The 27,678-nt window shown below is 41.7% G+C and overlaps 1 long non-coding RNA gene across 1 annotated transcript; it reads left to right on the top strand.

Moving 5' to 3' along the window:
- Positions 1-14,873: 14,873 nt before the first annotated feature.
- Positions 14,874-27,454, top strand: LOC111835165 (uncharacterized). Its single transcript, XR_002836175.2, has 7 exons — positions 14,874-14,951; positions 17,926-18,138; positions 18,221-19,276; positions 19,456-19,624; positions 19,714-20,986; positions 21,102-21,188; positions 26,907-27,454. It is a non-coding gene; the product is annotated as an uncharacterized lncRNA (long non-coding RNA).
- The last annotated feature ends 224 nt before the right edge of the window (positions 27,455-27,678 follow it).

Genomic DNA, 27,678 nt, shown 5'->3' with positions numbered 1-27,678 from the left:
GGACAAGATATAAACACGTTCTATAGGAAAGGTAGCCTTAAATGACTTCTGTTGTGATCTTGCGCTATATATAAAATAAAATTAAACAAAATTAACTTGGGGCACCCCGCTAATAGAATGGTAGGGTAAACACGTTGTGGTATATGTAGCCACATTTGTAGCCACATAATAGCTGATTATGTTGACAACCACGACTTCCCGTGCGTTAATTTAAACACGTGTTTGTGTGTGATGGGACGGGGCGGGTAACACGGCTGGCAGTAACGCCATTGGTTGCACTTGAAGTTATTAGTTATCTAATCCGACAGTAAACGGCTCATTGATAAGAATATTCTCAGAGTTGTGGTCTCGAAATAAAATCCCGAGTCCATGACAAGAACGAGTACAAATAAGGCTGATTCAAAGACAAGATCGAGACCTTCAAAAACTGGTCTTACTACAACATTTGATATTACTATAAATTTCTATCATGAAGAAATGAAGCAGTGGTGTAGTGGTAACAAGAAATTTAAACTGTATGTACAGCAGTAAAAACGGTGGGTAACTATATTTATATCCATAACATTACTGATCTCAAAAAAAGGTGAGTAAATGCTGTTTTGTAAATTTAAAAAGTTCCTAAATGGCGTTTATGTGCATTTACCCTCCACTACACCACTGAATGAAGAATTTGCGTTAAGTAATCTGAATAATTGCATAAAATAATCCAAAAACTCCACAACGTCACATAATACATCAGTGTCTCTCCGACCTAATTTCAGCTAATTATCGTCAAATTCTGGCAGAGTTAAAACAAGACTCTGTTGTGTCCGCCTACGTCATTTTTTAAACGTTTTTTTCTGTTCTCCCAGAATTCATCACGTAAGCTACTCAAGGCACGCCATTGGTTCTCATAACTTTTTTCTTTTATGGTGGTTGGCATCCAGCTTAATGGTACTTTACTGCCACCGCGGCTTTGGTTAGCTTACTGCTCCCAAATTAGGAGGTAGCCACTGTACTTATGTGTATAACAACGTAGACCGAACTAATTGATTATTAACCCCCTGGGACCGGCGATCCCGCCGGCGGGATCTGACAGAATTCTCGCGAGACCGTTTAAATAACTCCGCGAGTTTTTGTCATATACACATTTTAAAAATACCCTCAGAAACTTTGGACGGTCTACTTTTCAAATATATATAGGTAGAAACTAAATATATTTTTACAGCTTCGTGATACGAATAGAAAGAACAAGAGTGACTGACTTAAGCGTCTGCGTCTCGAAGCGGCTGTGATCGCCCACCCACTTGCAAATCGCGCTATTCGCATGATAATAACATGATAATCCGACAGTTAGTATTGGGTGAAGAAATATGTGAATACGCCCATTGTGACCGAAATAAACAAGAGCACATGTCTGGGTAGTGTTTACACTGATCGGCTACAATATAGCACACGGATTCGTCTCTGCCGCTGAAGCTTTGCGCCAGTGTTGCCACTTTCAGCAGCGAAGCTCATACCTGTGTTCATAGCTCAGTGGGATAAGCCTGTGTGCCTGCAATCACGTGGTCGCCGATTCAAACGCAGCGTATTTAGAACGTGAATAGCGATCTTCCGCTGAGAGCGGTCCTACACGCTCCCGACGCAAGTAAAACAAAGAAAGGTGACACGATTTGCTTTTTTGCCTATTTAACCTAATTTTAAAAACTTTAATACTTCTGACAATGGAAGTTTTGAAAAGAAGAAAGATAACGGATTTAGTCAGTGTTTTTTTCATGATTCTACATAATGATTTCAGCGAGATATAAACTGAAATACACGAGAAAGATACGCGGTCGATGATGCCCTCGTCCCCAGAGCGTCAATAATAGTCACTGCATCATATTTATCGCTTTCTATATTTATATAGTCACAGTTTTTCATTTTTCATTCCATCTATCAATAAACTGTGAAAGGGATTTTATTGTTGCTACTTTTCTTGCGTTTCAAACTGCCTTTCCAAAGTGATGGGTGTGGGGTGCAGTGACATTCCAGACTGATGGGCCATTGACAGTATGCAAACTACTACAGGTGTGAGGATACCTCTCTCATCAATATTCATTGTGAAGACCACTGACTTTGAGAAAAAGAGTGTCACTCCAAAGTTCTAACACTTTAGTAATCAAACCATATAAAATTTCTGAATGTCACTTTCACCTATGTGTAGCCAACCCCTGTGTCTATAAGCTTCAGAGCTCAAAAGTCTTACCTAGAAATGTCTATAATGTGATTTTTTACAATTTCTCAGCATGTCTGAAAATAGGTTTTTGAAAAGTATATGTTTAAAGTTGATTTTAACAAAAAATAGAATAATAACATTCTAAGAGGTCTCAGATTATTGGTGCTGAGTTTGTGCTGAATAAAAGCAAATGTATCACTTTGGGATAAGTGTTTTTTAGATAGGTGAAATATTTTAAAATGTCAAGGCATGTCAGACTATCTCGAAAGTGGAAAAAAGGCCTCAGGCCCCAGGGGGTTAAATTAGTTGGCAACTATTTTAATAATCGGTTTTAATCGATTAAATCGATTAGTTGTTGCAGCCCTATTATAGTTATTGTGATAATTGATTGAATCAACACATTGACACTGCAAAGCTATTCACACTTGGACGTGCTATCATCACCTACCCTCACTCTTAGACTGGGGAGCCCGTTTCAGTGCTAGCAGGAGACCAACACATAAGTCCCGAGAAAATGCTGGGTGATGCGCGTTCTATCCCGCGGCTGAACTCCAGTCAGTACCGAGATCTCCCCATTCCTTTATACTAAATTTTGGGCATTACATGTGGGCAGGGGATGAGCTGGGCAGGCTCACCCCTCCCCTCAGGCATTGCGTTCTCAAATTTCCAATTTTGTCCGAGTAAAGCCGCCTGCAGTTTCAATCGGAAGTGACAAAACAAGTTTCTATAATCAATGTATCCCCCTGTAGGAATTATTAGCTCAGGTAAATTTTAATATCCCCACCAATATGTTTGAATTAATTAAAGTTTAATTAATTATTATTTAATGCTGATTATTAATCAATTGTTATGCCGAATGGTCGGCTCCTCCAAACTCGATTGCGGTATCCCCGTGAGTCTGTTAATGTGAGACTTAAATGGGATTCACTAATTACCAGTATCACTTAGTAACCTGGGTTAGAAGGCTCGTCCACCGAGCTGCGTCACCAGGTAATGTAAACAATTGGTAGCGAAGCCCCCCTCACGGCTGATGAGAGAGTCTCGCGATGTTTCAGGCGAGTTTGAGGTTCAGAGCGTGTAGCAAGATCGCACAGAGGCAGGAACTTAGTGTGAGTACTCAATGACGAAGGCTGAAGTTGTGTAAAAGACATGCATTTATTCCTAGCTAACACTACAACTAACATAAGGCAGACATTACACCTAACACAAACAACAAAAACGAAATAACGGAATAAAACAAACGATGTAATTATGAAAATGCAATGACCGGATTTAAATGAGTAACCTTAAATGGGAAATACTGTTCTGCAAAGCAAGCACAGTTTGTGGAAACACGACCCTAAAGTCTTACAGCAGGTTAACAGAACAGCTTAAGTTGTTAGAATGAAAGGAAGTTGGTTTACTTGGTTGAAGAGTGGGGGGGGGGGGGTCTTGGCAGTTGATGGCAGAGCTGCTGAGCCGATGGCACTCAGGAAGGCGCGGCATTTGGAGCAGTGGAGTGGAGTCCCTTTAGATTCTCTCTCCTGGTGAAGCTTTGTCTTGGGTGCTGTTCTCTGTTCAGCTGGGCCTTCACCGGAGGGTTCTTGTGGGTTTCTCTTCTCCCGGGCTGATGTTCTCCTTCGGGCGGATGGTTTTCTCTGCGCACCTTTGTTCTGAGGTGCTAGATTTTTATGGTCTAAAGTTCATGAATAGGGATGACCAGGAATTCGACTCCTGGCCCAATGGCTGGCCATCCATTTGGCGGGCTTTCGGAAGGGGGTCTGTATCAGTCCTTTTTGGATTTATGGCCGACTGATTCCCCCTTTACTGATGATTTTCATTAAGCTGTTATAACTTTTGATACATCCACTTTTATGGTAATCACTGACCAGATTTGGAATCAGGGGTGATTAACAATCAGTTTGACACCAAACATGCCATACCAGCTTCACAGGTACATACCTCATATCATCTGTATTAATTGATTAAACAATTAATTATTTTATCTATGTGACTGATTCACATCAATATAGGATACAGGTGTTTTGGGTTGCGCCTCAACAGATGTTACATCAAATATTCATATTACAAACAGCACATCTTATCCATAGATAGGCATGGCCGTTAGTTTGTGGTAATATCAATATAAGTTGCACATTTGGAAACAACATATTTTGTTTGGTGTGGCTTATGCCAATTCATCTTCTCCAGAATGCATAAGATACACCAAAATTCAGTTCTTTTAACATAGTATGTTAGAACAAAGAAACTTGGTAACCATCCACCAAGATCAGATAAGGACCACAAAGGAATGTTGGAAGAGAAGGGGGGGTTTTTAACAAAGCAGACTCTCTAAAAGTTAGGACACATTGGTTACACTCACTTTCCAGATTCTTCTGGTATACCATGAGAACATACATACATACCTATCTATTTATTTAAATTTATATGTGTTCAAGCGCAAAGGGGTGAAATAGGTGATACTCCGTGAACATGGTTATAAGGGTGGCACACAAAACACTAAGATTGTCTAAGGACACATACAAACATGACCTATCTGTATATTGAGACTAGTAGTCGTGAGTAAATCAATATACAGGGTATACAAAAGCCAAACTTAAATGAAATTTCCTTTAGGGTGTTCATCTGTTGGGTGAGTGAGATGTAAGGCAGAGTGTATGTGGAGGGGGTTGTGTGCCAAGTCGAGGGACCCCTGTCCGTGAAGTCCACTCTGCTTGTCTGTAGGTCCCTAAATCTTTGGGCAATAAAAGTTGGAGTGCTGGCCTCCCTTGATATCTGTGTGTGTTTATGTGTGTAACCCCCCTTTGGTGCCTCTCGTACCAGGCTCGGCCTTGTCTCAGGCCACCTGGAATTTAGGCCCTGTGATATGTGCATGTGTGATCCTACACCCCTTCCTCCTAAGGATGGAGGTAAGCGTTCTACACACACTGACTAACTAAGTGCAGTTCCCAAAATAATTAGACAAGTATTCTTGAGCAATGCTTTCCCTTCCCATGAAGATAAAGCAGGTGTCTCATACACTGACCAATGGTGTACAGAACATATTGAGCAACACCTTTCCCTGTCTTCAGCAAGCCCCTCCAACACCCACCCTTGAATATGATAAGCATCCCAGAACGAGGATTCTTTCACATAAGAACAAGGATACATCTTTCATGAGAAACAAGTCATTTGTGAAAAACAAGTTATATAAGTGATCAGATAGGAAAAAAACATGATTTTGCAGTCTAACCTTAATACAATAATATTATAGGTGAATCATGGATGACGTATCTGAATCTCAGGATGATCAGTCCATACATGATCAGAATCAATCCACACCTCAATTACCTCATATGTATGACAGTAACAGGACAATGATTAATTCTAGGCAACGTAGTTGTCCGGAAATTCGTCCTAATACAATCAATCAGAGAATCACTTCCCTATGACAGTAATGTTTTTTTCATTTATAAAGACACAGAATTTCTGTTACTTTTTATAGCTACAATGTTCACCTGTATCTGAGAATTAATCTGAGCTGGACAGGAAGCTGGATGTTGTTGATAATGTATGGGTTTACCATCAGTTCACACTGGGGCGGGCTGCTGCCTTGGACATTTTGTATTGCTGCTGCTGCTAGAACTATTATTAGGAAAGTTGTCTTTTATCCAGGGCCTGAAAAACAGAAAAATAGCACTTATACACTTTTCTTCATGTAACCCATTTTATTATCCTTGTTTATGAGTAACAGTGACCAAAGCAGGACTTGAGGTCATGACTTCAGTATGTTACTAGGAGTGGAAACATATTATAATCATCAGGAAGATAAAAGAGAGCTAAACTGCGCTATCGCTGATAATCATAGCTCCATGACTCTCCAGCCTTTCACGGACAGTGACCACTGACCACCCTTTGCTCAAGACTACCCTTTGCCCGACGCTTACTAAGAAGGCATAGCAGTGACTCCACTTTCTGAGTGTACCCAGGAAAAACAAGCTGGATCAGAAGCTGCTTGTGGCCTTTTATTGCTCTGCCCATCTAAAGCATCCTAGTATACTGCCTTACAGTGTGGTATGCCAGGTGCTCATACAGGGTTTCTGCAGGTTTTCTAAGAGTAAATTTAAGACTTTTTTAAGACCTTTTTAAGACCAAATAAAGAAAATTTAAGGAAAAAAAAAATATCGTAGGGAAATTCATACGAATATATTATAATCATAAGAATTATGATATTATAATCATAAGAATCATAAGAATATACGTATTCTTCGGCCTTCCAATCGCACTAAATGTCTAAATAGCGCGCTTTAGAAGAAAGGGTTCATCTGCGCATGCTTGTCAAGTTCTTCTTCGGGTTACTGACAGATGAAGCAGCACATAACGCCATCTACCGTTCAATGAATATTGAGCGATCTAAGCCATGTAGCACAGAAATTACGCTTTCGCTTCTCTTTAAAATCAAAACACATGAGGAAACAATCCCTCACAAAAATTTATGCCATGATCATATGAATTTAAGACTTGCTGGTCTGATTTAAGACCTTTTCAAGGCCTTAATTCACGGAAAAGTGATTTAAGACTTTTTTAAGACCCGTGGAAACCCTGTCATATGCAGACAGGAGAGTCTTCCAGAGGGTTACCAACTCTGCCCAAAATAACCATTGGCTGCTCCCTGCCATCCCTGGAAGTCATCGCCAGCTCCCGCTGCCTCTCTAGAGCCTAAAAAATCCTTAGAGACTCTGTTCATCCCACACTTCACTTGTTTGACTTGCTGCCCTCTGGTAGGCGCTATACAGTAGGTCCATCAAAACATGCAACTCCAGACTCAAGAACGGTTTCTTCCCTTGGGCCATAACATCACTAAATATAAAAACAATGCATAAAATTTCCAGGTTTTTGTCAAATCCAAGTAACAATGGATCATATCCTGTAATAAAATTTCCTGGACTGAGAGCCTGTGTGCAATATCAGTCTTTAGTAATGACAAAAACCAGTGCAACAGTCCTTTTTATTTATCTTATTCATCCAAAGTATTTATATTTACTACTTGCCTCTTATGACTGGCTGTTTTTACATATGCATATTTTTACAAGTATTTTTTGTATGACTGTTTTGTATACATTTATATACAAAATGGGGGGGGGGGTTGGCCAAAATGGTACCATACATGCTTATGCCACGTGTTGCTGATAGGGGGGCATATATGGTTTGGGGGTGTTAATGGTTGCCGTTAAACTTTAATAGAATAAAAATACATTACATGTATTTTATTAATGTGCTATTTTTAATTACGTTTTAAGGTATAATAAAACATATAGCAGGATGAACGTAAGCTAGCGCATACACGTCCTGCGGGGTTCCGTCCATCCGCAGTAGACACGAGCGCCCCGACGTATTTTAAAAGAAGAAAGTACCAAAATGTTTTAAGCAAGAAAAACTTGTGTTACATTTAAAAAGAAAGAAAGAAAAGCAGGCAGAATTTAAACAAGACATGCCCGAGCGGAACACTGTGAAGATAAAACACTATTTTAAGCACAAACTACACAAGTCCCCAAACTTTAACTTTTAAACTAGAGACATACCCGAGCGAAACAAGCACAAAAGAGCAAATGCGAAACAAGCACAAACATTTTAGCACAAGTTTTTAAAAACGAGAAAAGCCGTAATCAGTTTAACAGTTTATTTCAATGTAAAAGAGAAAAAGCATTTTCACCAAACGCGAAGATCCATCGATATCTGCTCTGGGTTCCGTCAGTGTAGCAAGGCAGCCATTATCCCGCAATGGAGCGAACCCGGCATGCTGCCAGCCAGTTCAAAACTTGCGCGTCAAATGAACAACGGTGGGGGGAAGGGGGCGTGCTCGCGCCGACACACGTTCAATTGGCGATCGCCGGAAATTGTTAGCCTGAGGCTAGCCATGGCCCTTAATTGTGAAAGCACAACGCAATCCTGACAGAATGCGCATTAACTCTATTTGTTAATCTGACTTATTTGTAAATAGTATAAAATAACATATTTCTAATTTAAATAAAAGTCGATCTCTAACACCACACCTCGGGTTGTTTAGCAACATTTAGCTAGTCATCTACGTTTGGTTAATCAAATGAATAAAACATTATAACTTACAAAAGATGTATTTACTTAAGAACATAAGAACTATACAAACGAGAGGAGGCCATTCGGCCCATCAAGCTCGCTTGGGGAGAACTTAACTAATAGCTCCGAGTTGTTAAAATCTTATCTAGCTCTGATTTAAAGGAACCCAAGGATTCAGCTTGCACTACGTTATCAGGAAGACTATTCCATACTCTGACTACACGCTGTGTAAAGAAGTGCTTCCTTAAATCCAGTTTGAAATGTTCTCCCGCTAATTTCCACCTATGGCCACGAGTTCTTGTATTTGAACTAATGCTGAAGTAACTATTCGGTTGAACAGCATCCAAACCTGTTACAATCTTATAGACCTGGATCATGTCCCCCCTCAGTCTCCTTTGCTTGAGGCTGAATAGATTTAGCTCAACAAACAGATTTAGCTCAATTAAAATACTTGTATTTTGTTAGTTTTATTTTAAACAAGATGCCCCGATTTTATTTAATTTAAATACATTTAATAGCTGTAGGAACTGGTGAGCGGTATATTTAGCAACTTACTATTGTGGCCCCCCCTAGCCCCTTGCCCGAGGGCGGACGACTACTTTGGCAAACGAAACAACTACCCCGACTACGCCACCTTGGGCCTCTCACCCAAGGATATAACCACACGTGTACCCCCCACCCAATGGTTCTACCAGTAATTAATGCAGAAACATGATTTGCCAAAGAAACAAGGGACGTTTATTATAACACTACCATATAGGTGGACAAGCTATTACCCATGAAAAAGTAAAAGTAAAAGAAGTAAAAACAGGGACCACTGCTGGATCTGGAGTCCCCGTAGAGCACCCGGGCAAGGCAGAGGCTCTGACTGTGGTGGAACCCAAACACACATTCAGGAGTGCCACTAGGCCACCAGTTTTAGCAAATCACTGCAACACAACAAAATCTAAAAACACACACACACACAATATTTATCCAATGAAAAACAAAAAATAACCCAAGCGGCCTCCTGTACCAATGTGTCCACCCAACAGCACATACAGCCACACCCCACCCCCGACCAGGCAGTGCTCTAAAACAAGAACCAAAAAAACAATTACATAAGTACAGAATTTGTTTAGGAAATTGCCTTTTAACAATAAAATCCCACAACAACTCAATCACGAAAACACACAAAAAAAAACACAAACTTACTGACTTTAAAGCAAGAAAACAAAATAATCAAACTACAATAACCAAAACAATAAACCTATAACATAACCAAAAGAAAACATGCAAAGCAACAAATACCAAAGAAACCCGAATAACAGATGGAAGAATAGAAAGTAGACAAAGCAGCAGGGCAAAGCAGCAGCAAAACGGCAGAAGCAAGGCAGCCAGGCAAAGCGTGGTAGCAGAGCAGGGCAAAGTGGCAACTGAGCAGCGGCCAAACGGCAAGGCAGAGCAGCAGCCAAACAGGGCAGAGCCGCAGGGCACAGCGGTAAAGCAAAACAGCCTAGAAGTAAGAATAAACCCCATTAGCACATTTACAGCTAATCACATTACCTCGGAGGTCACAAAAGACCATCCTACGTTACCGCAAATTATGTTTACCTTACCCAATCGGGAAACCAGATTCGCTCTCCCCCCACGACGCTCCAACCGCCCGTACTCAATTAATACCTACAAAACATGCAGAAATTAAGGGGCTACTTCATGTAAAATGAAAACGAAGGCAACCATTTGTCTCCTACCTTTCACCCGCAAACACCTCCGCTGAAGTTAACACAAGTTGGCACCGAAACACTTGCCTATGCCAGTCTGGGCATAACCCTTACGACAATGAACGGAACACCAACAGTGTTGCCAGATCTCGCGAGATAAATAAGCAACCAGGCCTGTGAAAACAAGCCCAAAACAAGCGACTTTTTCTACGGAGCCCCCCTAGGTTCAGGGAAGAGAAAAATAAACTGTGTGCAGTTTTACAATTCGTGGGGACGGATTTTAAACTGTGGATACAGATTGTCAATACAGTAGTTTATTTATTTTTCTCCCCCCTGACCTTCAGGACAATGACCACAAGAGGGAGTTAAATAATGTTAAAATGTGGTTTAACATTAGAAAACTTCATTAGAAAACATTTGAAAAACATTAGAAAAATGTGCACACACAAATAAATATCATACTGAATTCACAAATTCTTTATTTATTATTGCAGGGACTGCAGAAGATCCCATTTTTAAATAACTATAACCCAAAAACAGAAGACTCATAACTAGGGCTGCAACTAACGATTATTTTGATAATCGATTAATCTGTCGATTACTTTTTCGATTAGTCGATTAATCGGATGGGGGGGGGCAAAAAACAATTTGATTTCCAGCAATTTTTAATAACCCAGTCTGTCTTTGTACAAAAGTTGTTTCCAGCAACTCACATAAAAAACAAATTTATGCTACATTAAGAGTATACAAAAAAAATTAATAATTTGTAGCAGCTGAATCAACGTAATGAAATACACAAAATCTTGTTTTATAAAGTGCAACCAGCATGGTGCTTTAGATAATGTATTCAGTACTCCAGTTTTTTAATGTAAAAGCACAGACTACCGCTGCTGCTACTAAGAATATTATTAAATAATTGTCTAATGTTATTTAATGTTGATACACATATATGACAGGGGGAGAGAGCACGCCAGCGAGTCTGTCTGCATTTATTACGGACAAATAAAGTAAACATTTATTGCGAAGAAAAAGCCTTTTCCGCATCTTATACGCTAAAAATTACTGAGCAACGCAAATAAGACGATTGGTGCCCGTGAACGGCAGGCGGCAAATTTTGTTTTAAAACGTGTCCGGTTGTTTCAGCATACTACAGTGATGAACTGTAAATAAGATAAATAATATAAGGCTATTTAGTTTGTTTAATAAAAGGACAAGATATAAACCTGTTCTATCGGAAAGGTAGCCTTAAATGACTTCTGTTGCGATCTGGAGCTATATAGAAAATGAAATTAAATAAAATTAACTTGGGGCGCCCACCTAATAGAATGGTAGGGTAAACACGTTGTGGTATACTGTATGTAGCCGCATTTCTAGCCCCATAATAGCTGATTGTGTTGACAACCACGACTTCCCCTGCGTTCATTTAAACACATGTGCGTGTGTGAAGGGACGGGGCGGGTAACGCGGCCGGCAGTAACGCCATTGGTTGCAGTTATTAGTTATCCAATCCGACAGTAAACGGCTCATTAATAAGAATATTCTCAGAGTTATGGTCTCGAAATAAAATCCCGAGTCCTTGACAAGAACGAGTACAAATACGGCTGCTTCAAAGACAAGATCGAGACCTTCAAAAACTGGTCTTGAGTACTACAACATTTGATATTACTATAAATTTCTATCGTGAAGAAATGAAGCAGTGCTGTAGTGGTAACAAGAAATTTAAGGTGGGTAAACTATATGCACAGCAGTAAAAACGGTGGGTAACTATATCATTAACATTAGTGATCTTAAAAAAGGTGAGTAAAAGCTGTTTTGTAAATTTAAAAGGTGCGTAAATGGCGTTTATGTGCATTTACTTTTTTCTTTTATGGCGGTCGGCATCCAGCTTAATGGTACTTTACTGCCACCGCGGCTTTGGTTAGCTTACTGCTCCCAAATTAGGAGGTTGCCACTGTACTTATGTGTATAATAACGTAGACCCAACTAATCGATTATTAAATTAGTTGGCAACTATTTTAATAATCGATTTTAATCGATTAAATCGATTAGTTGTTGCAGCCCTACTCATAACACTTCAGCCTCATATATATGAAGAATAACAGAATAACACCATTATCTTTCAAGTTGCTTCAGGTACCAAGGTGCAAATTAAACATATTTAACAACATAACAATTTGTCTGAGCTGAACCTATGAAATATCTGAAAATATCTTAAATATCCTGAAACATTCAACATGTTTTAGTTCTACATCCAGACGTTCTCAATGGCCCACATTCAAACAAGAACATAATAAAACCATATAAATAATAAAAACAAGCATAAAAAAAAACTTGAGTAAAATAAGAATGTAACTACACTGTTAAAAATGTACGTAAAAATTACGGTAAATGACTATGAAATGGCAACGGTAAATGACCATTAAATCAAAAAAGGGTAAATGATTGTAATACATATGTTAAATTACTGTAATTCAATAAATGGTATATTGCTTTTATTTTTAGAATGTTAATATGTTGAAAATACATTAATTTACCTTAAATATTTCAAATTAACTTAAAAAAACAGAAAAAATCCATAACATTAATAGCAAGTCATCACCTTACAATTAGCATAATAATTCTGTATAAATTACAGATTTTGATGCTTTTAATATCTGAATTTACAATTCAGAACCGTACATCAATCACCCAAAACATACCTTAGTTTTTACAGTAAGAAATTGTTAAAACAATGGAAAAAAATTAGTAAAAAGTACAGCAAAAATAAAATACTAACAGGATCAGACTGTTTAATAAAACAGTATATCTCAGTAGTAAATACAGTGAATTACCTAAAATGAAGAAAAAATGTATATTGCTTTATTTTTTACAGTGTCACCATGAATAAAACACAAATATTTGCTATGAAAAAATATTTTCTGGCACAATTGATGGTGAAAGGCCATTTTATAATAAACAACTAATTACCCTAAAATTACATATTTAGTCTGTGTACTTTTACAGTGATGTACATTTAAATTTATATAGTGTAGAACTGTATTAACCAAAACATCTTTATTTTCACAGATCCAAGATTGATCTAAAATTTTACAGATAAAACATGTTATCTTTCTTTATCCTGATCTTGTCACCATTAAACTTTGCTAAAAAGGTTAATAACAGAGAAAATTATAAAAAGTATCAAAATGAGTTATTGTTTTAAAACAATTGTTTTTCTTATTGTTCAAAAGTGACTCGAGTGAGTTTTTATCTTCTTTATCTTTGTAACAGTATAGCTGAAATAACCCCTTGTTTCAACAAAGGTGCACATGTGAAACCTTGGACTATACCAGACCACACTGGGTGCCACTCCTGTCAGCTAAGAACAGGAAACTGAGGCTAGAGTGGGCACGGGCTCACCAAAACTGGACAGTAACGGACTGGAACCCCCTTGCCTGGTCCGATGAGTCTAGATTTTAGCTGCAACATTCAGATGGTTGGATCAGAATTTGGTGTAAACAACATGAAAGCATGGATCCATCCTGCCTTGTATCAACGATCCTGGCTAGTGGTGGTGGTGTCATAGTGTGCTGGGGGATATTTTATTGGCACACTTTGGGCCCCTTAGTACCAACTGAGCATTGTTTAAACGCTATACCCTACCCTAGTTTGTTGCTGACCATGTCCATCCCTTTATGACCACAGTGTACCCAGCTTCTAATGACTACTTCCAGCAGGATAATGCACCATGTCACAAAACTCAGATCATCTCAAACTGGTTTCTTGAACATCACAATGAGTTCACTGAGCCTCCACAGTCACCAGATCCCAATCCAATATGGCACCTTTGGGATGTGGTGGGGAACAGGAGATTAACATCATGGATTTGCCGCTGTCCAGTCTGCAGCAACTGCCTCTTTAGAGTAATTACATCAGAGATACTGTACAGTACAATTCAATAGCATTGTGTCATCTGTAATCAGAGGTGTATGTGTGTGACAAACATGTTGCAAATATTAAATGTATGAGTGTTTGGTCACACTCACTGCCAAATTAATTATTTTAAACAAATGATTTATATTGAAGTCATTTAATTTAAAATCACACTTGGGGGAATGGGTCATTGTTGACCCATGTGTGTAAACTTGATGTAATAATCAAACAGGTTTTTTAAGTATGAAAAGAAAAAGGAATTATGATCTGTGATGATCAAAAACAAGATATTTAAAGAATACTGTACTTAGAATTTTAATAATATTCAATCACAAAATAAATTGATGTCAAAAGATAAAGCAAAGAAACCCTCAGCCAGCACGAAATAAAATAAAATGTGAGTCATTTTTTACCCATATTGTGCATTACAGGAGGTGTGAATATGTTCCACATAAAAGGTTTTAAGAAATGGAGAAATAAAGTATTTGTTTTAAAACATATCTAGAGTAATTCAGATGTGACCTAAATCTTTGTGTTTCTTTTAATAAGCCCCTTTTGGTCTCCTGGTAAACAGACATACAATATCATTTTTGAAATGAGATTTAAATATGATCGTTTTAAAACATAATAATGCTCTATAGTGCATTACTTTGCTAAGGGTGCAGTGATTCAGTGATGGGCTTAACTGTAAATAAAATAATAAAATAAAAATTATTTTATTTGGAAAGGGTAAGTTAATAAAAAGTATGTAAGTGTCGAATTGTGAGTGCTATACCACCTGCTGAAATAAAGATTGATTATAAAAAATCAAATAAAATAAAAATAATGAATGTAGTTTGTGACATCAAGAACAGTCAAATAATGTATTATAAAAGGTCTAACACTCACTTTCTTTAAAAAGTCTACATTACGCGTACGTTTTCGATACACTGTGTCACGTGACTTAACCGACACCGCTATTTTGAAAAAGAAAAAAAAAGGCGCCAGTTCTGACCGACCATAACTGGATTCAGCAAAGCGGGGAGCACTAACCTGCACAGAAGACGCGAAACTTCTATTTCAAGGTCAGTATACCATTATACTTTGAATAAATTTAACTATATCAACTTTAACATTAGTTTGCTATGCCAGTTTTCTTGTTGCGGCGACATGTGTTCCTCTGCCGAGATTTTGGTCGCCGCCAGTTTAGTCCTATTTTGTAGTTTCTCTGGAAAGCTCGTGCTAATGCACCACGTTGAAGATTCTAGCTAGCTTTACTGTCGAACATACGCCAGTTTAATTTACTCGGAGTGGTTAAAGAAAATGTTACGTTGCAATTTCTGTTGCAAGTCAGTGAAGACATTAAGGGGCTATGTCCTTCATTGCAAACTTCATCGAAATGAACCGCGATGTATATTTCAGTGCTTCGGAACTGATTGCAAGCAGACATTTTGTAGGTATGGGGCTTTCAAGGCTCATTTTTATCGAAAGCATGTTGCACCCGTTCCTGTTACGGCCGGGATGACCATTAGCACATTTAAATGTGCAGTGGCATTGTGTGAACGTCAGTGTACCGACACGAAAGGTCTAATAGCTCACTTGAAGGACCATATTGTGGAAGGACGTGAGGTGACTTGTCCACTAAGAGGGTGCACACGCGTTTTCAAAGTAAAATCTTCATTTACCGCCCACATGTCACGGAAACATAAAGATTTTACAGACGGAGGCATCAGTGATTTGTACAGGGATTGTGCATCTCAGTCGTGTCCCACAGTTGAAGCAGAATTACGTCATTTTGGACATGAAGTCTATGAGGCAGGCACAGAGACAGGCCCAAAAGAAGTTGATTCGGAATTTTCAGAAGATTTTAGAGATCTTTTTCTCAGAAATGTATGTTTGTTCTACTTGAAATTGCAAGGACGGTTTTTGCTACCTGCTTCTACCATCCAGACCATTGTCGAGGAAATGCAAAACATACATGAGTTGGGTCTGTCATATACTTTGAATAACCTCACTTCACTTCTAAAAACTGAAACAACATTATCTGATAAGGATATTGCCAAGCTCTGTGAGGCGGTCAAGGGATCCGATCTGTTTTCTGCATGTCATACAGGGCCATTGAGGACAACATACTCCAGAGCGCAGTCCTTCAAACAAATGTTCAACTATGTGGAGCCCAAGAAAATATTTTTAGGACAAAGTGAGAATAGAACAGATCAGTTTGCATACTATGTACCTCTAAGAGAGACTTTGAAATGTTTGTTAGACTCTGATTTGTGGCAGAAATGTGTGGCAGGAGAGCAACCAGCAAAGTCTTCATCAGATATACTGTGTGACATTAGTGATGGTCAGATATTCAAAACAAATATTTTTTTTGACCAAAGTCCATCATGTTTCAAACTACTGCTGTACCAAGATGCCTTTGAAGTTGTTAATCCTTTAGGTTCTGCAAAGACAAAACATAAAGTATTAGCTGTTTATGTGTCTGTTGCTAATTTGCCACTTCATGTTAGGTCTGACACAGACCACATGTCTCTTGTGTTATTGTGTAGAGAGAAAGACTTCAAAGAGTTTGGCCATGCAAAGGTGTTCTCTGAATTACTAACAGATTTGAAGGAACTTGAGGAAAATGGCATAGTGACATCAGATAAAACTGTTGTCAAAGGAACCTTGTTTTGCATTGCTGGAGATAATTTGGGCTCACATTGCATTGGTGGCTTCTGTGAAAGCTTTAGTCGCACACAATATTTCTGTAGGTACTGCTTAATAACACGATCAGATTTTCATGGTGGTGATCCAAATCTGTGTGGACCACAACGCACCATTGAGAAGTACAATTCTGCTGTTGAACGCCTCAAGACTGAAGGTACACCAGATGTGGAAGGAGTAAAGTTTAAGTCAGTTTTCAACTGTTTAAAACATTTTCACGTCTGTCAGCCAGGTTTGCCGCCTTGTTTAGGACACGACATTTTTGAGGGCATTTTGTCATATGATGTTGCGCTGTATCTTAAATATTTTGTGAAGAAAAAAGGATGGTTCACCTACTCCATTCTGAATCGGCGCATTAAACAGATTAAATACTGTACTCTGCCTCTGATGTCTCTTCAAAGCCATGTGAGGTCAGTCCTCAAATAGCTAAACTCTCTGGACAGGCTATACAAAACTGGAACTTTTTAAGGCTGTTGCCTCTCATTATTGGTGACAGAGTGGAAGATGAAACAGATGATGTGTGGCAGTTGATCCTTCAACTGAAAGATATTGTGGACCTGATTTGTGCTCAGAAAATTTCTGTGCCTCAGGGTTGCATATCTTGATATCCTTATTCAAGAGTATTTAGAGTCAAGAAAAACTCTATTCCCAGAAAGTACCTTGAAACCAAAGCATCATTACTTGCGGCATTATCCAGCACTGATTCTGAAATTTGGGCCATTAATTAGACTATGGACAATGCGATTTGAAAGCAAGCACAGCTATTTCAAAAGATGTGCAAGAAATTTGAAGAATTTCAAAAACGTCTGCCTTACACTTTCTGAAAGGCATCAGATGTTGCAAGCGTATCTTTCAGCAGGATCAATATGTCAGACTGCCTTGCAAGTTAAAGGTGGTACTCCATTTTACCCAGCACTATATAGTAAAGCCATTCAAGATGCTGTTAGACCATTTGGATTTACAGAGAACAACACAAAGGTCACAGTAGAAATGGTGTGTAAGGGAACACCGTACAAGAAAGGTAATTTCCTTATCATAGGCAACACTGACTCATTGGAGTTTGGTGAGCTAGTGCTCATTTTTATAAAAGATGACACTGCTCATTTACTAGTATCAGTGTACATAACAGAGTTCCTTCCTAAGTACCATCTGTACTCCGTTAGAAAAGACATTGAAAAGATGTTATGTCTGAACATAAATGCCTTGACTGATTTCTATCCATTGACATCATACATAAAGGATGGATGCCAAATGATTCCGTTGAAACATAGTGTGTTGTCAGACTAATGATTGTTTCTGTAGTCTGTTATTTGGGTATTTGTTATGCTTTATTTACTTTCTTATATACAGAAATGGGTGATATGGACCAAAGCAGCATAAGTGATGCCATCACAAAGGTGTTGCCAGACCTTGCACCTTCAGTTCTTGATATTGTTGTGGAGACACTACAGTCAATGGGTGTAGAAACCACTGAAGATTTTGACTATATCCAGGAGACTGATTTGCTGTCAGTTCTTAGACCGATACAAGCAAGAAAATTGGTGGCTGCATGGAAAAAAAACTGTAAGTAGATTTCAATTACATTTATTGTTTATCTTACAATAATACATTTTGCTCATTAATTATTTTTTGGTTTGTTTTACAGCACAAAGTACTGAAATTCACATCCAGTCACCATTATCCTCTCCTGCCTCATCAGCAAGCTCCTCGATCTCTCTCTCACCTTTGCCCAGCCAACTGCATACTGTTTCAGATTGGGTTGACAGTTTCCAGATTCCATGGAATCACTTTCCAGAAGCTTTGATGCAGTGTTTGGAGAGGGGGAAGAGGCCAGCACCAAAGTTAAGAAGAGAAATGATCCGTATTGTTGCATCTGAAATGATGCGTGCAAGTGCATCTCCCAGTAAACAAGCTTCAACTGAAGTAGCCAAAAAACTGATTGCCAAGTATCCACAATCACTGCAAGATGTTATAGAAGGTGATGTGGTGGGATCAGGATATCATTCACTGGTCAAGCAGTTACAAGCAAGAATAGAAAATGTTAAGCGGTCTTCAACACCTACAATAAAGAAGCGCAAGCAGTGTTCAGATGAATATGAAACAGATGAAGTCCCAGCTGAAAAAAGAGTTGCTGTTCAGGACACATATGGTTGCGTTAAGTGGGACATGAAATTCATGCCAGTGACTGAGACAGCAGAAAGTCAAAAGGTGAAAAAAGAAAAATTGAAGAAGCTTCAAGAGACCAATGTCAGCCTAGATGAGGTAGAAAATCTAATGAAGCAAACTTACTATTCTCAGCGAAAGGATATAAACAAAGGAGAAGACATGCAATTCCTGTTGGAGGAATGGCCTTTCTTGTTCCAGGAGGTCGGAATGGCAGTTCACTTCCACGAGCTCACTGGGGTGTCACTGAAAGAGACCTTCCTTAACAGTCTGGAGAAAAAGGGAAAACGGCTGCTGGACTTTATGCGAAACACTTGTGCTGATAAGAGCAAAAGAGTTTTGCAGGCTGTCACAAAACTAAAAATACTCAGAGGACAGTTGGAAGGCTGCTCAGAGGATATGAAGGATATGGTCCTCCTTCTGCTGTCCTATTTTGATGAAAAGGAGGAGAATCTATTCCATCATGTTGAAGAAACATGTCTGGGACATGAGGTTCAAGGGGAAACCCTGCCAGTAAGTCCATGTATCATTGTGTGTGGTAAGTTGATATTCAGTTATCTGAGGGTAGCTTGTCAAGTAAAGATATTTGGATTTGTTTCAGTGATTTACAGTTTTATATCACTTTAATGGAGAAAAAACACAAAAAATGTTTATGAACATTTTTGTAAGAATGATTGATGTTGCTGTAAGTGTTAATGACATTTATTTTCTTTGCAGGATCTTCTTGCTATTCTTCAAGCCGATTCATGCTTGCTGTAGACCATAAAGTTGTAAATGACAATATTCCCACCTTCATTTCTGCCATCTGTTTATTGTTTGCAAGTTACTACTGCCTCAATATTCACTATCCTGTGGATCTTTGCTCAACACTCGAATTTCTTCAGAGGTGAAAAAGTAAAAAAAAATTAAATCATACTTACGAGCAGCACATTGTTTATGATTTAGTGATTGATTGTTGAATTTGTGTTCATACAGGTGCTTCTTCAACATCAATCCAGAAAAGGGCACAAAGGTGGAAAAAAAGAACAACAAGAAGCAACTCTCTGTGAATCCCAGAGTCCTCACCCTTATTGCAGATCTCTCGGATCACGAGTGGCGAGAGACATTTTAAAGATGGACTTATCGCACTGCTGTTAAATCTCAGCTATGTTTACTCTAACATAGCATACACGCACTCGCAGGCACACACACACACATACATGCACTTGCAGGCACACACACGCGCACACACACACACACACACACACACATACATGCACTCGCAGGTACACACATACATGCACACACGTACCCACTGACATTGAAAGTAGGTGTGTTTTTATAAGAACAGTCATTTAATTTTGTTCAGAGCTGGATTTCAACTGTCTTCAGAATTGGTTTCAACTGTTATAAGTTTTGGGCATTTTTTACACTAAAGTTTAAAGGACAAATAACATACTGATTATTAGGAAAATTGCTAGATTTTGAGGCAATGGCAACAATTCTTATAGGTTGGGTTTACTAAACTTGAAATTGGTCTGTGTTTCTAATTTTTGTGGACTGTATAATAGTTACTGGCAAGGTCAACAGAAACGTTTTTGTAATTTTCTGTTATTTGTGTTTGACGCTGCTATAAGTTATGTCCAAAAAACATTGAGAAAAGATTCATTGTAATAGTCTAAAAATGTGAAACTATATAGAAGTATAGATTTTATCAGCAATTCAAGTTTGTTGTTTCTTCCAGAAAACAGGATATTTTTTGCTTTACATATTTATTTTTAATTTGTAAAGGAAAAAAAAAACTTGAATTCAGATTTTTTTTTTATTTTTCATTAAAATGATTCTTGGCATAAGTCAAGTTGACAATTTTGGCAATGACCACATTTTAATTTATTTGGTTCTTTTGGTCACTCTTTCATTTGAATTGATCTATAATAATTGTATGGCAAAAAGTAGCTGAGTTATTAAACATCACAGCTAACATGTTAAAATAAAGAATCATTGCAAGAGTGTTTGAGCCTGATCCTTCAGAGTTCATTTAAAGCTAGTATTATTCCTAAGATAGAAGGATCTTCTTTTGAAGGTGAGTAACATAAACAAAATTCTCTACTAATGTTTACAGTCTAATAGTTTGTAGATAATGCTTTTGTTCATGCAAAAATGTTTTGAAGACAAGTAATAATTTGGTTTTTTTCACTCCCTACATCTTTTAGGCATGACTGTCAAGAAGGAGAATGGACTTGGTGGGCTTGCTACAACCAGAAAAATGGTGAGCTTCAAAGCAATTGCAATGCCAATAATAGAATATATCTTTTTGTTTAGACAAAGATTTTATAGCTCTTGAATTTTAGATGAATACTTGAATTTGATTTGTACTTTATTAGACAGAAAAGCTGAAATGACTGGGGGTGGCCTTGCAGATATAGGCCTTTACAAGGATCACACCGTGGCATTTTTGAATACTCTATAAGGTGAGTATTCTTGGTGGCCTAGTAGTTTGTCTTAGCATCTGATTTTGCCGTTAAATTTTAACTTAGTATTATGACCTCACACCGATAAAGTGTCAGGGTCAGCACTGTAGGATTACAAATTTATAAATTGTTCAATCTAGCTTCCAACATAACAGTATATGAAATGAAAGAGATAGGCACATTGGATTTGCAGTTGGAGGTAAAGATGGTGACATTCTAATAAGATCAAGTCTGGGGGCCCAGGTGTCTGAGACATTAACATTTCATCTTTATGAACTTCCTGATCACTGGGTAGGGGCCCAAAGTAAAGGTGAATGCTAATCTCAAGGCCAGGCTGTGCCTTTGTCGCTATGATAATGTGAAGGTCTGGGTGATACTATCAGGCTAATTAGATTAGCACCTGGAGAGGCATTTGAAAGGCACTGTTATGCTGATGAAATCAGGGCTGGGGAACTTCCAGGCTGATTGCTGGAATATACTATGCTTTGTTTAGTTTGTCTCCACCTCTGTGTATCCCTCCCCCCTTGAAACGTATAAACTCTGCCGAGCTGAGTTTTAGTCAGACTTGGATGACTACAGCGACGCATGACGAGTTCTCAATAAAGAGGAACTTCGGCCGGAAAGATATCCCAATGTCTCCTGGTCTCTGCTTCGACAAAGGAAAAAGTTTCCAACAGCACCCACGTGTGTCCCTTTTGTCAGTCTTTGTGCGTCCCCTGTTCCCTGTTCTGCCGCATGGCCATGTGGCTACCTGCATATTCCTTTGTTGCATGTTATTTTGTATTTTGTTCCCCAGTGTTTCTTTGAGTTTTCTGGTTCCTGTGTCTGGTGTTTTGTATTTGGTTTTGATTTCGTTCCTTGGGCTCCTGTTTGTGTTTCGTAGTGTTAGGTTCTGTTTTCCCTATTTCCTTGATTAATATTAGTTTCTTTGTTAGTTTGATTTCCCTGTGTTTATTAGTGTCAGCTGTTGCCTGTTCTTGTGCCTGCCCTTGTGTCTTTACCTGATTGCTCATTGTCTGTCTCACTCCTGCTGTCTCGTTACCCGGTTTTAGTTTTAGCATTTAAGTCCCTGCCTCAGTTCTGTCCTTCGGTGGTTCATTGTGTATTGGGTTTTGTTGTAGTTTGCTGTTAGATGTACTGATATGGGATAGTCTGTTTTTTGTAACCAGCCTGCCTACCCTTTGTTGCCCTGCCCATTTTTGTAATTAGTCTTTGTTTAGTGCCATTTACTTTTGACCCCTCGTGGTCCTTTTTGTTTATAGTGTTTTCTGTTTGTCTAATAAACCCCTTCTGTTCCGGTGAGCTGCCAGTGGGTCGTCCACTCCTTCTGCCTGCACCATGACATGCTCTCGCCCACGCTCGAAGTCTGCCCTGGTCCATGACATAAAGTTCCTCATTTAGTCCTTGGCTGGTGCTTTTCTGTGTGGAGTTTGCATGCTTTCACTACTCTACTCTTTTTGGTTTTGCTCTGGTGTTCCAGATTTCTCCCACAGCTCAGGGATAATAGGGGATTATAATGTGGAGAGAAGTTAGACTTATATTGGTTAAAATGTGTATTATATGATTTACAATGTGTATGACAATTTGTGCACAAGTTTGGATAATTGTACGTGAATATGGTTATTCACATGCACATATCGAGCAATCTGAGCACATAGTAAAACAACTTTACAAACTCACACCTTAAAAAGTTAACTAATAATCACTTTTGTCACGCTCAGCGGACGAGCGGTGCAGGGAAGCAGGAGAGAGCAGTCAAAACTTCGGGAAAACGAGGTTTATTGCTCTCAGAACAGACGAGTAGGGACATCCACGGACAATGCACGACAATACAATGCCGGATCTGGCAGACAAGGGGAGACGCGGACTGATATACACAGGACTAGGTAAACGGAACAGGCAACAGGTGAGAACCATCAGGGCTGAACACGAGGTAATGAGGGGGGCGTGGCACACATCGGGATCGTACGGAGCGGAATGTGACAAAACCCCCCCCCAAAGGCGCGCACACCGGGCGCGCCAGAGGAGAGGCGACGGACGAGACGAACCGGGAAAACAGGACCTGGAAAACAAAACAGAACGTCAACCAAAACCAGGGAACAGAACGGAGACGCAGAACAAGAACAGGGACGAGACGAAAGACAAGAGACGACACAGAACTGGGAAGGCAGACAGGCAGACAAGGAAGGGAGACACCGAAGGGGAGACAGGCGGAACAAAAGGGCCAGGAGTGAACAAAGGAGGAACACAGGGACGAGGAGCAGAGACAGGCGGGACCAACGGAAAGGGAGGAGGAACAAGGGGAGCACGAGGGAGCCCAAGCGGGCGACGGGCAGCGGCCGGAGGGGCCGCAGGCGGGAGGAAGAAGGGAGCAGGAGGGGACCACCCAGGGGCCAAGGGAACGGGACGAGGGAGTGACGGAGGGGACACGGAGGGAGCAGGAGGGAACCCCAGTGAAGGCGGGCAGGAGGGGGAAGCCGCGGCAGGCGGAGGCGCAGCCGGAGCCGGCGAAGGCGCCGTCCGACGCACAGCCGGAGCAGGGGGGCCCGGAGGCGACCGACATGGAGCCGGAGGAGGGACCGAGGACCGGCACCGAGGATCCAGGGGAGGACCCGACGGCGACCGCCGACCCCGAGCCGGAGGACCCGCAGGCGGCCCCGGAGCCCCAGCCAAGGCGAGCGAGGGCGAGCCAGGGGGCAGGGCGGGCGGGAACCGGGCCCCACGCCTATGGCCCCTTCCCCTTCGGGACACTGACAGGCGGGGTCCTAAGGGGCGTCGGCGTTGCCGGGGTAAGGGTGAGGGAGTCAAGGCCTTCACAGAGGCAACAGGCAGGGCAGTCAGAGCCGCGGGCGTGGCCGCAGGCGGGACAGTCAGAGCCGCGGGCAGGACAGCCAGAGCCGCGGGCGTGGCCGCAGGCGGGGCAGCCGGAGCGGCGGCCTCAGGCGGGGCAGCCGGAGCGGCGGCCTCAGGCGGGGCCGCGGGCAGAGCGGCGGCCTCAGGCGGGGCCGGCTGGACAGGCGAGCAGGGCTGGGCCGGCTGGACAGGCGAGCAGGGCTGGGCCGGCTGGACAGGCGAGCAGGGCTGGGCCGGCTGGACAGGCGAGCAGGGCTGGGCCGGCTGGACAGGCGAGACGGGCAGAACCGGCGAGCAGGGCTGGCCGGACAGGACAGGCGAGACGGGCAGAACCGGCGAGCAGGGCTGGCCGGACAGGACAGGCGAGACGGGCAGAACCGGCGAGCAGGGCTGGCCGGACAGGACAGGCGAGACGGGCAGTTCCGGTGCCGGCAGGACGGGTGCCTCCATCGTGCGGCCAGCAGGGGGCGCCTCGGCGGGCGCCGCCATCACGCGGCCAGCAGGGGGTGCTGCAGGCAGAGCAGGGACCACTGCAGGCGTCTCGGGCATACGGTCAGCAGGGGGCGCCTCAGCGGGCGCCGCCAGCACGCGACCAGCAGGGGGCGCTGCAGGCAGAGCAGGGGCCACTGCAGGCGCCTCGGCGGGCGCCACCAGCACGCGGCCAGCAGGGGGCGCCTCGGCGGGCGCCGCCATCACGTGGCCAGCAGGGGGCGCAACCGCGGCCACCTCAGGCAGTTTAGGCGCCGGCAGGACAGGCCAGACGGGCAGTTCAGGCGCCGGCAGGACAGGCAAGACGGGCAGTTCAGGCGCCGGCAGGACAGGCAGTTCAGGCGCCGGCAGGACAGGCAGTTCAGGTGCCGGCAGGACAGGCAGTTCAGGTGCCGGCAGGACAGGCAGTTCAGGTGCCGGCAGGACAGGCGAGACAGGCAATTCCAGTGCCGGCAGGACGGGCGCCGCCGTCCCGTGGTCAGCAGGGGGTGTCTTGGAGGGCGTCGCCACCACGCGGCCAGCAGGGGGCGCCTCGGCGGGCGCCACCAGCACGCGGCCAGCAGGGGGCGCCTCGGCGGGCGCCACCAGCACGCGGCCAGCAGGGGGCGCCTCGGTGGGCGCAGCCTCCACGCGGCCAGCCACCGGGACTGCAGGCAAGCCAGGCAGGACTGGCGGGTCAGGCAGGACAGGCAGGACAGACAGGACAGGCGGTGCCGCGGGCAGAGCGGCGGCAGCTGCAGCCGGCAGCGCAGCCGCGGGCAGACCGGCTCTAGAGACCCGGGGAATGGCGTCTCTCACCGGGCTGATCCCTTTGCCGTGCAGGCGTTCCGGCCGGTACGGATACGCCTCCCGCGGTGGCGGCAGCTCACCCGGGACGCCGAGCAGGCGGGTAGCGGCGAAGTCATCCCAGGGCAGCGGTGAGCCATCATGCTCCCTGGCTAAATCCCAGACGGGGAGCAGAGTGCAAGCCCCCATGAAGAGCGACGGAGCCTCCTCCTGCTGCACTCTGGTCCGCCGCTTCTTGCCGCTGGCAGGCGAAAGCGGAGTCACCGCGAATGCTTCGTCCTGGCTCCGGGCGACGCGTTCGCCTCTCAGCCGTGCGAGGCGCTTGCTGAGACGGCGTAGGAGCTTGCGTGCCCGCTCGAGCGGGTACTGCTGTCCTGGCGGGCGCTCTTCTGCGAGGAGGTCCGCGCCCCGGGTGGCCAGCTCCAGGGCTACAGGATCCTCCAGTACTGTTGGTTGGGAGCGCCAGAACACGAAGTCTTGCAGGAGACCGAGCCGGTGGTGCTCGGTCTCCCGCGTCGTGTTGCTACGGAGATCCGGCATTCTGTCACGCTCAGCGGACGAGCGGTGCAGGGAAGCAGGAGAGAGCAGTCAAAACTTCGGGAAAACGAGGTTTATTGCTCTCAGAACAGACGAGTAGGGACATCCACGGACAATGCACGACAATACAATGCCGGATCTGGCAGACAAGGGGAGACGCGGACTGATATACACAGGACTAGGTAAACGGAACAGGCAACAGGTGAGAACCATCAGGGCTGAACACGAGGTAATGAGGGGGGCGTGGCACACATCGGGATCGTACGGAGCGGAATGTGACAACTTTTACATGCAGATTATTATCTTCTGCTTTAAAAAAGTTTTTATACTTAAAGTCTCCTGTGCTTCTTAAATTGTTAAAAATGTTTGCATATTTAACAAAAACACAATTACAATAACCATCTCTTCTCTTTTTTCCATCTTTCTTATCAATGGCAAAAGAAGTCCATTGTCCAAATATGATAATAGATTGGTGCTTGGTTTATTAATCACGGCAGCAAGCAACAAATAATTTCTACTGACTTCTGCTACTACTTCTGCTCTGGTAAAAAAACATAGGCCCACTGTGGTGCACACTTGTTCTAGCTTGCATAAATCAAAACCAAAGAAGATGTCATTTGAACAAAATAATTATCTAACAATACATCACTTTAAAATAAACAAACTTGTAATCCAAAGTAAAGTCATTACACATATTCTTATACTGCATATCAAAAATTTAAATGGTTTATACTATCCAACTTTTTTGGCATTCTTTGTATATCCCTGATGATTTGTTTCCAAATTCTAGTAAATGTAGCTAGTAAGTTTTTTTTGTTTTGTTTTTACATTGTGCTTACTTCTTATTGGATTGTTTGAACACTGATTTATACAGTTTATGCACATAGCATTGCCTTTTTTGAGTTGGGTGTGGGATTTGAACATTGGACCAAATGAATTTTTCACATTTGGTGGTGTTAAATGTGAGTCTGTATATTTGCTTGATCAAAGGTATATGTCTATTTGGGTTTGAAATGGCCAGTTTGCTTAACTGTGCTTTGTATCTGCTTTCAGGTGCAAGGAAACGAATGCTAATCTACACCGAGCATCTGAAGAACAACTTGCAAGTCCTTAAGCACATTGGATCCAAAACCTGTTCCAGTTTCTCGGACACCATCTGAGACTGTTTTCCATACTGAATGCTCTCCACTGTCAATTCTGGATAAAGACTCTTTATACTAGATCAACCACTGCAAGTATCAAGTGTTTTAAAGTCTATTGGACTATGTTTATTATGTACTTTTTCGTATTTGTTCTGTTTTGTAAGCTTCAAGCTTAAAATTAACAGGTTATTGTGTAAGTTTAATATTATTAAGTGATGTGCCTATTTTAATCATTAATTCCATTACAAAATGTAAAAGTTGACATTTTATCATTGTTTTTATTGTTTTTTTATTGATTCTTATGGCAAATTATAACCAAACATAGTTAGTGATTGTTAATTTTATGCCAATCAACCCTGTTACGTTTATTACCTCGTTTGTTAGGCCTAATTTTTTGAAGTGAAATTCTGGCAACCACAGCTGCCAGGAATTTACTGTAAATTTGAACTTTTAAATAAAAAAAAAACCTATTGTATTATGCAGCTGTAGTGTGTTTTATCACTAGGAGACTAATCAAGCTTATGGGGAAAAAAATGTATTTCGACATGAATTATCTTAAACAGGTTTACGTAAAAAAAAAGTGCTTCATTGTGAATTTCAACAAAGTATACTGTTATGTATTCTACATTATCACTATTTTTCACGGTGAAATTCTGGCAACCACATCTGCCAATAATTTACAG

The sequence above is a fragment of the Paramormyrops kingsleyae genome, chromosome 21 (assembly GCF_048594095.1).
Source record: "Paramormyrops kingsleyae isolate MSU_618 chromosome 21, PKINGS_0.4, whole genome shotgun sequence".
Lineage (NCBI taxonomy): Eukaryota > Metazoa > Chordata > Actinopteri > Osteoglossiformes > Mormyridae > Paramormyrops > Paramormyrops kingsleyae.
The sequence above is the reverse complement of the archived record's forward strand: the minus strand, read 5'-3'. Positions and strand labels throughout refer to the sequence as shown.